At 45.3% G+C, this 15780-nt stretch overlaps 1 protein-coding gene across 4 annotated transcripts in view; it reads left to right on the top strand.

Annotated features, from left to right (window-relative positions):
- MAP3K13 (mitogen-activated protein kinase kinase kinase 13) overlaps nt 1-15780 on the top strand; it is a 128855-nt gene that overhangs the window by 25114 nt on the left and 87961 nt on the right. For 2 of the 4 annotated variants that reach the window (XM_034780865.1, XM_034780862.1), the window contains exon 3: nt 13867-14024. The gene's annotated coding sequence lies outside the window, so the exon portion shown is untranslated. Of the gene's footprint in view, nt 1-86; nt 670-13866; nt 14025-15780 lie in introns of those variants that run through there. The other 2 variants (XM_034780864.1, XM_034780866.1) reach the window with 2 other exon arrangements.

Here is a 15780-nt window from a genome sequence, read left to right as displayed (position 1 = left end):
TAAATGCATACTTTTTTTTTTTTTTTTTTTTTTTTTTTTTAAAGGGACTGGCATGGAACTCTGTTGTAAGACTGGTGGTGGTGACGACACAGTTACACTGCCATGCTGGGTCATAGTTCAGGATTTCATCTTAGTACCTGGGTTGGCAGAAGCTGGGAATGCAGCAAACACAACAAGCTCCTCCCTTGGAAGGAAGCATTTCATGTTGCTTCCTCCTAATGGTAGCTAAAGCCATCTTCAAAGGTGGAGCTCATTGCCTTTGAAGAGAGCTGCATATTGCCTTTCTCAGAAGGACTGTAACTGCAGAATAGGGTCTTGGAGTGTGGGGAAAAGCAGGGGATCCTGGAAACTCATAAGGACCCACCCTAAGGGGAAGAGAGAGTTCCGGGATTCACAGGCGTGGCTCTGTATTTTCTTTGCATCTCTTGCTCTGCAAATGTGTTGAACTCGACCTTTGAGAAGTTACTGATAAGCTGTTATCAGCCAGGAGTTAAAATAACAAACCCTCCCACCTTGCTCAGTTAGATAGAAACTCCCCAGGCCAAATTAATGTGTACAAATGTTATACCAATCCAGGCACGACAGCCTGGCCGAGGACAAAGTTTACTCTGTGAAGAAATCAACCGCAACTGGTAGTTTCACACTGTTTATGCAGCCTGTCCCTGTATTGTAAGTATTTCTTTTTACATAGAATATTTTGTTTGGAACTGGGTGTGGTATTGTGAATATGAACGTAATTTCATAGTCTTGTTAGAAAGATAGAATCATTAAGGGATCTAAAACTGAACACGGGAGAAATCATAGCCCTGTTTGAAATCATTGGCAGCAACCCCATTGACTTCAGTAGGGCCAGGATTTCACCAAAGATTATTTGTCTCATGTGACTCTTTTGATTTCCCATTCCTTTAAGTCATGTTTTCAGGGGACGGTATTTTAACCCAGACAGTAATAACAGTTCTGAAGATATTTTATTAGGACAAGCAATGCTAGAGTGAAAGAATTTCTTTTAATTCCAAAAAGGAATAAAAAAAAATGCAATCAGTCAGCAAGTGTGTTGAATTGGCCTCTATAGAATAGTTTTTTTGGTTCCAGTCTGTAGAGCTTGGAATTAACCCAAATGTTAGTTCATGACATTGTTTACTATATATGCACATTGTAAGCAAATTTATATTTATTAAATATCTTAATAAAGTGTATGCATCTGTTCTTAACTCAATCCTGTCAGTTGTTGAGTGCCCTTAACTCCAATTAGCTTGAATGGGCATTGGAGATTCCAGCACCTTGCTGGAATGAGGTTTAAAAGAGGCATGTGTAAAGTAAAAGGTAAACCATAAAACAGAAGCATTGGTAGACTAGGGAGCAGGTCTAACCGACATGCCGGTACAAGTGATATCTGCTCTGCTGTAGGGTGCCTGTGGTTCTTAACCAAGAGTCAGACCAGTTCTGGACTGAATGTTTAAAATCTATTCTAGAAAAACATTGTTTACGTAAAAAAAATTCTAATGGCATGTTGCCACTTTCCAGCATTTATATCCTCCATTGTTTTTAAGAATCTCTTTACAGTCTACTGCTCTTAATTTTCTATATGCCTGGGCTGTCTTTTAACTGTATTTAGAACTATACTGACATTATCCATCATTTGTTCCTTATTATTATAGTGCTTTTATTTAATTTAACATTAGTCTTGCTTTTGTATTTTTGTTTCATCTCTGTGGGTTTACATTTTGTGGAGCAGGAAAATAAAGCTTCATCTATATATTCCATTTTCCCTCTTGAGACATTTAAGGGTGTGATGTATTGTAATCACCTGTTCTTTCCATTGATTAACAACTTTTCTTTTTCATTCAGATTCTTGACATTTTTAGATAAATATCAATGTAGCTTTTTATATTTAAAATAATTTGTAACAGACCTTTATAAAATTCCGTCTAATCCAAATGAGCGCATTAAAATATAGTAGTATACATTCTGAGTATTTTACTCCGATTCTAATTTTCATTTTCAAGAAACTCCATTTGCAAACTCCTCATTGCAGTTACTACAATAACCCAAATTATAGTGATACCATCTAACTTTTATAATTCTTAATAAGTACAATTCCTTCCAGCTAGAGTAGGTACACTACTGTAGGAAATGTAATCAGGTTTATCTCAGGCCCTGTCTACACTGGCAAGTTTGTGCACAGTAAAGCAGCTTTGAGCGCTGTAACTCCCAAGGTGTACACACTGCCAAGCCACTTAGTGCGCAGAAACTGCACAGATGCAGCGCTCTAAAAAAACCACCTGGACGAGAGGCGTAGAGCTTTCTGCACTGAGGCTACAGTGCTGTGGTGCCAGTGTAGATACCGTGGTGACTACAGCGCTGCGATTGGGCTCCGGGAGGTGTCCCACAATGCCTGTTCTCACCTCTCTGGCCATCAGTTTTGTGGAAGTAGAGCAAGAACTGACAGGGATTTGAAGGGGATTTCAATGCCTTAATTGTTTATCTTTTGAGAGACCTGCCTAGGAGGGGGAAACCCTGTGTCCTAGTGCACTCTCTCCCTCTATGCAATTGCTTGAGAATAAAGTATCTGATCTGTTGCACCCAAAAAAGAGAGTGAGTACTCTGTTTTTCTCCGACAATTTGAACTCTTCTGCCTTGCTCTCAGGTGACCAACCGTCAGCCCCCCCCCCCCGTATATTCCTTTGCAAATTTGAAAGTCCCCTTCCTGTTTGCTCGGTGATGCGTGCAGTGGTCTCAATGCATCTTTCCAGGTGGCCATGCCTGCTCCACGCACCAGGTGATCCCCCACTTAAAGCAATGCTGAGCTGCTGGACCTCATGGGCATTTGGGGAGAGGAGGCAGTGACTGTGCTCGAGCAGTTGTAATGATGATACCTTTGGACAGATTCCTAGATGCATGATAGAAAGGGACCATGACCGGGACACATTGCAGTGCAGGGTCAAAGTGAAGGAACTGCGAAACGCCTACGACAAGGCGCGGGAGGCAAACCGCCACTCCGGTCTGTGCCCACGAGCTGCCGGTTCTACAAAGAGCTGGACGCGATACTTAGTGGTGACCCCACCTTCACTGCGAAGGACCCTGTGGATACGTCGTTGGCTTGCTTGCCAGTTAAGAGTGGACCGAGCCAGGAGGAGGCAATCTTAGATGAAGAGGGGGAGGGGGGACCCCAAGGCAGAGGATGACTCGGAGGCCAGAGATGCATGCAGTCAGGAGCTCTTTTCTACCCTGGAGAAGCCTAGCCAGTCACAATAGTTGGAGCCTGGCAAAGCGCAAACAGGAGAGGAGGCCCCTGGTAAGTGGATCTAATTTTGGGAATTGCTGAAGCGAGTTGTGGGGGGCAGGAGGGTTGCAGAAAGCAGGCTTGTCTCCCACCTCATGCCTAGTCTGAGCAGCGGAACAGGCTGTTGATAGACTCCCTCATTTCATGGGAATCTTCCTCCGAGATCTCCAGGAAACTCTCATGGAGATACTGGGCAATCCGCTGCTGCAGGTTCCTCGACAGAGCTGCTCTGTTTCTTGCCCCATTAACTGTAACTTTCCTGTGCCACTTTGCCATGACGGGTGAGGGAACCATTGCTGCATGCAGGCAAGTCGCATAGGTGCCAGGCTGGAAGCCACAGGCTTGGAGAAGACTATCCCTTGATTCCCTGCTCATCCTCAGCAGCAAGATATCTTCCATAATGATCACCACCTGTGGAAAGTGTGGGGACAGGAATGATTCACGCCCACCCTACAGGGCTGGCTCTCCCCAAGAGCCACGTGCCCAGTGTACAGCAGGCTCTGGGAACAGTGATTTACACTGCCCCTGCAGCTACTCACCATTTTGGGGGTCTTGTAGCTCGTGTGCTTGCCTGGGATCAGCCAGTTAGTGACAGGTGTGTGAGTACTGGCTGTGTTTTAAAGCACTGAAACAATGTTGTCTGTGTTGCAAACAATACTGCTTCTGTAAAATGTTGCATTTAAATTTCACAGAGATGACCTTGGGAGCACAGTCTCCCTCTTTGTCTTTGACGGCAGAATGGCTGCGCAGAATTAGAAAGCTCCAAGAGCTAAGGAGGACTTTATGCGTGAGGTTATGATGCACTCCGCCACCAAGGAAAAAAGAATGAAAAGAGTGGTGGGACAGCAAGAAGAGGGATTGAAAGGAGAATGTGACACACCAGAAAGAAGGCTTGGAGCAGCTCTTAACAGTTATGGAGCGCCAAGCGGACATGCTCCAGGCGATACTAGCTCTTCAAACCGAGCAGCTCCGTGCCTGCCCTCTCTCCCCTGCAGCCGCTGTCACAAAACTCTTTCCCATGCACCCCCCCTATACACACCACCAGCACACTGTTATCAACCTCCTGGCTCCACTCTCTACCCATAGCATTCCACTCCTTCCTCCTCAGAGTCCAGCAATGTGGACTCCTACTACCCACTGCACTCAACACCCATCCCTCTGCAGTTTGGCCCTGCTGAAGTACAACACCCGTTGCATCATACTCCAAAGGAGAAGGTTGGGTGTGATCCCTGGACATACACAAATCTGTAGCCGTCAAGGGACCCCTCCTCCTTTTGAGACCTTCCCTTCAGTCATTCCCCATCACCCTCCCTGCTGCTGATTTTTTTTTCGTTTGACTCTCTCCTCTGGTTGTTGTCTTTCAATAAAAGAATTGTTTGTTTAAAAGCATTCTTTATTCTATTAAGTGAAAGCAAAAAGAACACTGCAAAGCAACATACAATTATGTAAAGGTCCCTTCTTGCATTATGTGCACCAATTACCTCCTAGCATTACAAACACTGCAATCCCGAGCATAGCAACAAATATTAGTGGGTTTCAGCTTCAAATTGCTGTCTTAAAGCATCCCTAACCCTTATGGTCCTGCGCTGAGCCCCTCTAATAGCCCTGGTCTCTGGCTGTTCAAACTCAGCCTCCAGGTTTGAACTCTGAGATTCAGCCCTGAGTGAAGCTTTCACCCTTCCCTTCACAAATATTATGGAGCGTACAGCACGCAGCTATAAGCATAGGAATATTATCATCGGCCATGTCCAGCTTCCCATACAGGCATTGCCAGTGGGCTTTTAAACGGCCAAATGCACACTCCACAGTCATTCTGCACTTGCTCAGCCTGTTGTAGAACTGCTCCTTGCTGCTGTCAAGTTGCCCCATGTACGGCTTCATAAGCCATGGCATTAAGGGGTAGGCGAGGTCTCCCAGGATCACAATGGGCATTTTGACTTCCCCTACGGTGATCTTCTGGTCAGGGAAGAAAGTCCCTGCTTGCAGCTTCTTGAACAAGCCAGTGTTCTGAAAGATGCTTGCGTCATGCACCTTTCCGGACCAGCCTGCATTAAGGTCTGTGTAACGCCCACAGTCATTCACAAGCGCCTGGAGAACCATTGAGAAATACCCCTTGCGATTAATGTACTCGGTGGCTAGGTGGTCTGGTGCCAGAATTGGAATGTGTGTGCCATCGATTGCCCCTCCACAGTTAGGGAAGCCCATTTGTGCAAAGCCATCCACAATGTCACGCACATTGCCCAGAGTCACGGTCTTTCGGAGCAGGATGCGATTAATGGCCCTGCACACTTCCATCAACACAACACCAATGGTCGACTTTCCCACTCCGAACTGGTTAGCTACTGATCGGCAGCAGTCTGGAGTAGCCAGCTTCCACAGTGCAATCGCCACATGCTTCTCCAATGACAGGGCAGCTCTCATTCTCGTGTCCTTGCGCCGCAAGGCTGGGGCGAGCTCATCACACAGTCCCATGAATGTGGCTTTCCTCGTGCGAAAGTTCTGCAGCCACTGCTCATCATCCCACACATGCATCATGATGTAATCCCACCACTCAGTGCTTGTTTCCCGAGCCCGAAAGCGGCACTCCACTGTGGTCAGCACCCCCGTGAATGCCACAAGCAATCTCGTGTCGTAGCTAGTATGCGTGGTGAGATCAATGTTGCACTCCTCTTGCCTTTGTAGTTTAAGGAATAACTCCACTGCCACTCGTGACGTGTTGGTCAGTGTGAGCTGCATACTGGTCAGCAGCTCGGGATCCATTCCTGCAGCCCAAAAGAGGCAGGACAGGGCGTGCAGTACACAAACCATTGAAAGATGGCACCAAATGCGGATGGAAGCACAGGGATTGCTGGGATGTGAAGCAATGCATCATGGGGCATTGGGACAGGATCCAGGATGCCTTGCGACGCCTTCCGCCTTCCCACAAGTCTTATTGGTGAAAGAGGTGCTCTGTGGGATACTGCTCAGAGTGCACTGCTCCAAATAGCACTGCAAGTGTGAACACGCTATTGTGCAGGAAGCTGTCAGTGTGAACACATAACAGCGGTTTTCCTTCGGCGCTCTCTGAGCAGCACTGTAACTTTGCAAATGTCAACGTACCCTCAGTAATGCTTCTTCAGTCTTTCTACATTTTATTTATTTATTTTTACCGATAGTATGAGACAAAGACCATAATGACCTCTGTGGATGATAATTTCCATTGAGTGGTGAATTGTCCACATTTTCAAGGAGCTCACATACTATTGTTTTGTTAACTCGTGTCTCATCTGCTTGTTTTATCCACTCTTTGTCACTTACTTTATACTTGGGTGTGAATTAAAACTGATATAGTTGTTTTGGTGCAAGTCTGTGTGTGATCACTCAATCTAAGTCAGTTTATTGCTGACTGCAGCCAATTTTACTCCAAAATAGGAGTATCCATAAACAGACTTGCACCAAAATAATTACATTTTAATCATACCTTTTGTTATGCCAGGCATGTGTGGGACCATGAATCTTGTGGATCTAGACTGTTCTCAGTGGTGGCAGATGACCGAACAAGGAGTAATGGTTTCAAGTTGCAGTGGGTGATGTTTAGGTTGGATATTAGGAAAAACTTTTCCACTAGGAGGGTGGTGAAGCACTGGAATGGGTTACCTAGGGAGATGGTGGAATCTGCCTCTTAGAGTTGGTTGGGCAACTCCCACCTTTTCATGTTCTCTCTCTGTGTGTGTGTGTCGGTGTGTGTGTGTGTGTGTGTGTGTGTGTGTGTGTGTGTGTGTGTGTGTGTGTGTGTGTATATCTATCTCCTTACTATATGTTCCATTCTATGCATCCGATGAAGTGGGCTGTAGCTCACGAAAGCTTATGCTCAAACAAATTTGTTAGTCTCTAAGGTGCCACAAGTACTCCTGTCCCTCCTTAGAGGTTTTTAAGGTCAGGCTTGACAAAGCCCTGTCTGGGATGATTTAGTTGGGGATTGGTTCTGCTTTGAGCAGGGCGTTGGACTAGATGACCTCCTGAGGTCCCTTCCAACCGTGATATTCTATGATTCTGTGAAAGGTGTGTTGTGAGGGTGTTGCTCATCACAGCTGTGGAATTATGCCTACAGGTTTTGCATCCTTTCTGGCAGGGTCTGGTGCCACTTTGAATTGGTGTACCCTTATCTATGGTGAGCTTGCTTCTCATAATGAGCTTGGAGAGGTTGGAATGGGGCGTTGTTTGAAAGCCAGAAGAGGGGATTCAGGAAAGATTTATTTCAGGCCGTGGGCCCCATAGAATATGGGTATAATTGTTGGATGATACCCCGTGTGGGGTGGTAGGTGACAAGTAGAGGTGTGTGGCTGGAGGGGGTTTATTTCTGCGTTGAATCAGGTTCTCTTGCAGTATTTGGGTGACTTATTCCATGATGTGATCTACTTCTCTGGTTGAGTTTCCTTATTTAATGAAGGTGGTTTTAAGTTTATTAAGGTATTTATCCTGGACTTTGTCCTTCGATTATGTTCTGTGGTTTCTGAGTGCCTGGCTGTAGTGAACAGATTTCTTGGTGTGTTAGGCAGGGCTTTGGAGCAGAGCCAGGAGCTGGAGCGCAGAGCAGTAGGTTTTTGTCCGGAGCCGGAGCGGAGCCGGAGCAGAGCAATTCAAAAATTTGATTGCTCCAAATCCCTGGTGTTAGGGGTGGATACTGGATCCATTAGGGTAGGTGTGGTGATCGTTGGGTTTCTTGTATATAGTTGTCTGTAGGGCTCCATTGTTGAAGCTGATTGTGGTGTCCAGGAAGTTTAATGCTAGTGTGGGAGTGTTCTAAAGAGGTTTTAGTGGATGGCTGGTGGTTGTTGAAGTTGTGGTGGAAATCTATGAGGGAGTTTAAATCCTGTGTCCAGAGGATGAAAATATCATTGATCTATCTCAGTCATATCATTGATTTGTGGTGCATTTGTCCAGAAATTCTTCAGGGTGGCCCATGAAGAAGTTGGCATATTGGGGAGCCATCCTGGTACCCATGGCTGTTCCCATGGTTTGGACAAAGTGTTAGTCACTGAATGTAAAATTCTAATGGGTGAGGATGCAGTGGATGAGTTTGACAGTGTGTTTGGGTTGGATTTCTGAGTGTTGGTCATTATCTTGTAAATATTTGAGACTCCACTGCTATGATGATCAACACACTTTTCAAGATCTATGGGTCCTTGTAGTGGGGTGGTCACCCCGCTCCCGTTTGGAAGGGGTTAAAAGCAGCTCTGGGAAAGGGCTGCCCCGGGGAGCCAATCACGAGCTGGCTTGAGGCAGCCAATCAAGGCCCAGCATTGCCAAGATAAGAAGGGCTCCTGGGGAAAAGGAAGTGAGTCTTGCTCCAGCAGTGGAGCAAGAAGGACCTACCTGCCTGGTAGAGACAGGGGTACCTTGGACAGAGCACTACTGGGAAAGGGCAGGCTGAGATCTTGCAGTAAAGGCCTGAGGAGGTACTAGGGCTGCAGGGAGGCAGCCAGGCCAAGAAAAGGCAGCAGGTCAAACCCCCTGATGAGTGGCAATTTCAGACTGCAGTTTGCCCCTGAGAGAAGGGGCTAGATGATGACTGGCAGTAGCCACTGAGGCAAGGTGGGGGTTCCCCTGGGAGGGGAGACTCGGAGTGTGGGGGCACTGCTGTGGGGCAGCACCCCAATGTAAGGGGCACCAGGGTCTGGGAGGGGTACGGGGCCAGAGGTGGTGGAGACAACAGGGCAGGTAACTGAGGGTGAGAAACCAAACAGAGGAGGGCGCTCCTGAGGTGGATGAGCTAATTCCCGGACTGACCAGCAGGAGGCACTGTGCCAGTGAGTCGTTACTCTGCGACAGTCCTACACATGCCTATCAGAACAAGTGGTATACCTCATCCAGTGCACTGAATGGCCCAATAACAAATGTGTGGGTGAAACTAGACAATCACTATTCTCTTGAATGAACTCACACAGAAAAATGATAAACAACAAAAAACACTTCATCACCTGTGGTTGAATGCTTTTCACAAAGCAATCACGCTAAATCTGAACTCTGTCCTTAAGCTGAAAGGAAACCTGCACCAAATCTTAAAAAGACACGCCTGGGAGCTTAAATTCATAAGATTGCTAGATACTAAAAGTCATGGACTGAACAGAGATACTGGATTTGTGGTTTATTACAACAATCTATAACCCACTTAACTTCACCCCCCATGCCTGGAGAGGTGTTAATGGTCCACTTCACTTTGAATTGTCCCTTGAAATATGTGCTAACTACTTATGCTAAATAAGCTGTTCCACCTTTGTTTAGCTGTGACACTCTGAATACATTTCCCAGACCTAAAGAAGAAGCTCTTTGTAGCTCAAAAGCTTCTCTTTCACAAACAGAAGTTGGTCCAATAAAAGATATTACTCGCCTGCCTTGTGTCTCCAATATCCCGGGGACCAGCATGACTACAACTACACTTTATACAATAGATGTAGAGAGACATTTTGTGCTGTGCTGTCATGAATACAATAAAAGTCAATTCTTGAAGATAGTATTGTTGAAAACTATTAGAGAAAGTATTAGTGTACATTAGTGCAATGCTGGCACAGGACTTGAAAACTGAGTGCCCGTTGAGGTCTTGAGATGATGTAAATTTGGGGGCATTAGGTCAAGCTGTTCTAAGATGCAGTACTCTCCAAAATGACCTGGTTTTGTTTTGCTTTTAAATTGCTTTCTTATATTGCTTTTTTTCTGTGTCAGGTATGAATTTTCTCTTAATTTATGGTTTCCTTGGTGCTTACTGTTTGCTATGTCCTGAGGGGAGAGATTTAAACAACTTTAAGTTGACAAGAGAATTAAGAAATTGCTTTTCCTATTATATGTTGTTTTTAATTTGCCATTTTCATAATTAGTGACAGTCACAAAATTTTTTTATAATTATTTCAATTGTCTGCAAGTGAATGGAGACATTCATAGTTCACAATTATATAGTGAACAATTTCTTCAAATAAAACTTGATCTGTAGCTTGTTTATGAACAGTTCATTGTGAGTATTCAGTATTTATAATTTGAACTGTTTTATATAAACACACACCTCAGTGTGTTTCTGCTCCCAGTCTTGGAGGAATGTAACACTTAGAACCAGGATTCTAATGTGAATGTTCACAATTAAAAATTCACAGTTCACATTCTGCGAATATTTTGCAATATTCATTTTAAAGCTGCCTGTTTCAGATCTGATTCTGCAATTACTTGACATGCTGTGGGAGTAGTTTGTTGACTTTAGTGGGGCTGTGCATAAAGTTAAACAGATCCCCATGTCTTTGCAGGATAAGGTCCAGAGGCAGTTGTCTTTTAGAAAGAAAAGTCTCTGACCGTGGTAACAAAACTGTGCTAGAGTTACTGAGTCCCATCTTCTATATCTATATCCAGTGCAGAGATTTTGGTACTTAAAGCTGTTCTGAAAGAAGACTTTTTTCCCTTTTATAACATGATTGTTTTGTTTGTGTAAAAATAAAACTATTTCCCCACACATCTGTGTGTGGAAGGGGAGCTGAGGGTTGGAGGCCCTTAATTATTAGTACTGGGTCTACTGTGAAGAAGTCTTTGTCTGATGTATATTTGTAGCAGTAAGAAGAACAGTCCATTTTGAGATGATTGTTTCCAAAATTTATTATGTTCTGAAACTGACATGCCTTAACTGCATCAGCCCGATGAGCCATTGGCTTGGAGGAACTTTGACTTTTTTCTGGGAACTAGTACTATGTGTAGATAATGGGAACATTATGATAGTTTTCTACAAGAGTTTGAAAGGTGTAAACATGAAGAAAGGAGACTAATAGTTTAGGGTTGTACACTGGACTATAACCAGGAACAATAAAATATAATTAAGAAAGAGGAAAATTTAGTAATGAATGTATGGAGAAATGCCATTTCTAAAATCCATTTGATGTGGCATATTCTTCCAAGGAAAGTGCCGTAAGCTCCATTACCTAGGACACTTATTCATATATTCCAAGGCCAGAAGAGATCATGAGTCTGAGCTCTAGTATAACCCAGGCCATAGGACATCCCCCCACAAAAGATTCCTAGAGCATATCTTTTGGAAAAACATCCAATCTTGATTTAAAAATTGTTAGTGATGGAGAATCTACCATGATCCTTGGTAAACTGTGCCAGTGATTAATTACTTTCACCAGCAACAATTTATATCTCATTTCTAGCCTGATTTTGTTTAGCATCAACTTCCAGCCATTAGATCATATTATACCTTTGCCTGCTAGATTGAAGAGCCCATTATTAAATATTTGTTCCCTGTGTAGGTACTTACAGATTGTAATCAAGTCACCCCTTAACCTTTGCTTTGTTAAGCTATTAGTGCCATTGTACAAGGCACTGGTAAGACCTTGTTTGGAATACTGTGTACAATTCTGGTTACCAGTGTTCTAGAAAGATTAATTTAGACTGGAACAGGTGCAGAGAAGAGCTACTAGGATGATGAGGGGAATGAAGGGTTCATCTTATGTGAAGAGGCTGGACGAGCTTGTTTAATCTAGCAAAAAGAAGGCTGAGAGAAGGTATAATTCCGCTCTGTAAATATATCCGGGAGTAAATGCCAGGAACGTTGAAGAGCTTTTTAAGCTAAAGGACAATGTTGGCACAAGAAAAAATGGATATAAACTGAGTGTGAGGGCTTGGCTGGGGATGAGGGATTTGGGGTGCAGACTGCCCTGGGGCTACGGTGGGAGGAAAGGACTCCCCCAGCTCTCTCTCCCTGCAGCAGCACCTGGGCTGGGTGGGTTAGGCCCCTAGCCCTGGCAGCTCCTACTCTACATATAGTACAGTTGCCAAAATTATCTAATCATTTGCTTGTCACTGAAGGAGCCACTGGCATTGGTGCACTGCAGTGCCTCTGCCTGTGGCCCATAATTGTCTAGTAATCTTCTGTGGCTCATAATACTTTGCTCTAATTTAGGTTGTTGGATTTAATGTGTTGGCTAGTGGCCTGTGTTCTACAGAGTAGATGATCTGGTGGTCCCTTCTGGCCTTAAACTTAGTGACTCGAAGCTAGATATAATGAGCTCCTTGAGCCTATCATTATAAGGATCAGAAAACATCTTTAATCATTCTTGTTGATGTTCTCTGAACCCTCTCCAATTTATCAATACCCTTACTGAATTTTGGATACCAGAACTGGATGCAGTATTCTAGCGCAGAGGTTTTCAAACTTTTTTTTCTGGCGACCCAGTTGAAGAAAATTGTTGATGCCTGTAACCCAATGGAGCTGGGGATGAAGGGTTTGGGGTGTGGGAAGGGCTCAGGGCTGGGGCAGAGGATTGGGGTGCGGAGGTGAGGGTTGCGGGGTGGGGTCCGGAATGAGGGGTTCAGGGTTTGGGGGGGGGGCTCTGGGCTGGGTTGCAGTGCGGGAGGGGGTCAGGGCTCTGGGGTGGGGCCGGGGATGAGGGGTTTTGGTGCAGGAAGGGCTCCGGGTTTGGGGAGGGCTAGGGCAGGGGATTGAGGCGCAGGCTTACCTCAAGTGGCTCCTAGTCAGCAGTGGAGTGAGGCTGCTAAGGAAGCGGAAGCGGCCGGCAGCAGGTCCAGCTCCTAGGTGGGAGGCATGCAAACGGCTCTCGCCTGCAGGCACTACCCACTCCCAGCTCCCATTGGCTCAGGGCGGGGGCAGCGGGTGGAGTCCCATGGCCCTCCCACCTTCGGAGCCAGACCTGCTACTGGCCACTTCGGGGGCACAACGCGGTGTCCATACAGGTAGGAACTAGCCTGCCTTCGCCTGGCAGCATCGCTGATGGGACTTTTAACAGCTCGGTCAGCAGTGTTAATCAGAACTGCCGCGACCCAGTGCCTTACATTCCGTGACCCAGTACTGGGTCACGACCCGCTGTTTGAAAACCACTGTTCTAGCAGCAGTCACAACGGTGCTGAATACAAAAGTATAAACTCTCTTCTCCCTCAAGGTTTCCCTCTTTATGCATTCCGGGATAGCATTAGCCCTTTTGGCAACAACATTGCACTGGGACTTCCCGTGCAGCTGATTATTCACCATGACCCCCAAATCTTTTTCAGAGTCGCTGCTTCCCAGGAGAGAGTCCCCATCCTGTAATTCTGGCCTACATTCTTTCTTCCTAAATGTATACATGTATATTTAGCCATTTTAAAACACACATTGCTTGCGCCCAATTCACTAGATCACTCTGTATTAGTGACCTGTCCTCTTCATTATTTACCACCTCCCCAATTTTTGTGTCCTTTGCAACCTTACCGGATATATATATAATATTTATTTATTTTATATTGGACTGGAAAATGTAGAACAAAATATATTGTGGAGAACAACTCTGTGCCATCAGGTATTATACTAGATGATCTAATAGAACTTTTCTACCTTGGACTTGTATGCTTCTACTTAAGGGTGAAAGAAGAATAGCTAATATTGGATATGCTTGTCTGTATGTATGTGTGACTCATAATTTGTAGAGGCATGTCTTCACCCTACAAGAATGAAATTTTCCTCTTGGCATTACTGATACACTGCTTTATTTTGGATAGAACTTAGAGACAGTTTGTTCAGGTCCATTCTTGTTTAATCACAACACTGAGTTTTCTTTTATTTCTGTTGGTTTTAGAGAGAAGAATCCAATGTTGGACTGTCTTTGACCTTACGCTCAGTGCAGCTTCAGAGAGCAGTTTGGTTTATCTAACCTGAAGAGGAAGCATATGGACAACAAGCCAAGAGGACATGGGCTTTCAGTGCACTTGGAAAAATGATCAGGCATCAGAACTGGTTTGTATTTAACTTGTGGTAAGAGTGTGAATAACTTCAATAGATATGAATTCAAAGAGCACAATTTTCTGAAAGTGTAGTTTTTAATTTCCAAGTATATCTTCTACTTCTTAAATGATGGCCACCTCCCATTCCTCCTGTACATAGACATGTCTAATATGTAAATTGAATACTTGTGTTAATATAAGCTGTAGTGCATCTGGCTAGGGCTCAGTTCTGATAGGACTCATTTGGTGTGGATAGGGAGGGACAAGCATTTAAAGGGTGCCCAAAGCCTGTGGGTACACTTTCAGCGGAAGGTTTTTGTCTGGTCTTTTTAAATACAACTTGAACTGTCTGGGCCGTTTGGGTCCATCACTGATCATGTATTCTCATGGGACAGCTTTGGGATGTAGTGCATTTTTCCATTTCACTTTTCCTGGAAGCTGACTACTTTTCTCTAAGAATTCTTTGTCACAGTAAGTCATAAGAACAAAAAGTCATGCCTTTTTAACCTCAGGAATATGGCTACTGGTGAAGAGGACTCTGAATCTTCAGCTAGGGTAGAATATAGTGGCTCACTTCTTGAGATGAGCAAATAACAACAGTGCTCCATGATTTACATTGGCTATTTGTTTCTGGAGCAATTACTGGAGAGAGCTGTCCTGTCACAGGTATTGAGATCTTCTGGGTCATTCTGGCTGGCTATTTCAGAGTTGAAGCATGCCATGGCCAGTGGAAATGCGTTGTCCTAGTCACATGGAAAGAGAAAATGCAATGGATCTGGGAACTAACTGGCAATAGTTTGTACAGTGATTCCTTCCTTAATCATTTCTACCTGGTGGGGGGCTGCTGTCAGCCCTCCGCTCCTCCACAGCTAGTTCTAGCCTGGTGTGGGACCCCAGCACTTTCCTCTCGTATAAGGGTTAAGGGACTGAGGAAATAACCTCATCTCCTCACTGTGCCAGACATTAGGAACCCCAGCCCCATTCCCCAGCTTCTTTAGAGGATGCATGCTTCCTAAGTCCCTTTCCAATTCATCAGGGAACTGGATTATTTACGAAACATGAACCTGCACAGGATGCCTGTCACCTGGTAAATTGCAGCAACTTGAACCTTACATCCTGACCTACCCCACTGAGTCACTGAGCTGCTGTGGGGAAAGCCAAACTGGAAAAAAAACAAACCCACCCTGTGCTGGCCAGACTGGTGGTGAGGGAAAAATCCCTTCCCAGTCCCCAAAGAGGTGTTTAATGCAATAGCTCAGGGGCTCTCGAACTGTGGGTGGGGACCCCAAAGTGGGTTGCGACCTGTTTTAATGGGGTCACCAGGGGTGGCATTAGACTTGCTGGGGTGGAAGCTGAAGCTTGAGCCCCAGGGCTTCAGCCCTGGGTGGTGGGACACAGGTTACAGGCCCACCATCTGGGGCTGAAGCCCTTGGGCTTTGGCTTTGTTCCCCACATCTGAGGTGGTGGGGCTCTGGCCTTGGCGGGACTCGGGCAGGCTCAGGCTTCGGTCCCCCATCCTGGGGTTGTGTAGTAATTTTTGTTGTCAGAAGGGGGTCGCGGTGCAATGAAGTTTGAGAACTCCTGCAATAGCTGCAACATACCAGAAAATCTGGTCCTATGCTAATCCTAGGGGCAGGAGGGCGGGAGATACTAATGGGGTATGAGAGGGGGCTCAGACTGGAGGGACAGGGTTTATATATCCTTCCACATATGTGCAGGGCCAATGGCTTACCTGACTCCCACTGGCCTGCCCATTAGCTCAGGTGTTG

The sequence above is a fragment of the Trachemys scripta genome, chromosome 9 (genome assembly GCF_013100865.1).
Source record: "Trachemys scripta elegans isolate TJP31775 chromosome 9, CAS_Tse_1.0, whole genome shotgun sequence".
Classification (NCBI taxonomy): Eukaryota; Metazoa; Chordata; order Testudines; family Emydidae; genus Trachemys; species Trachemys scripta.
Note: the sequence above shows the minus strand (reverse complement) of the source record. Positions and strands in the feature narration are given on the sequence as shown.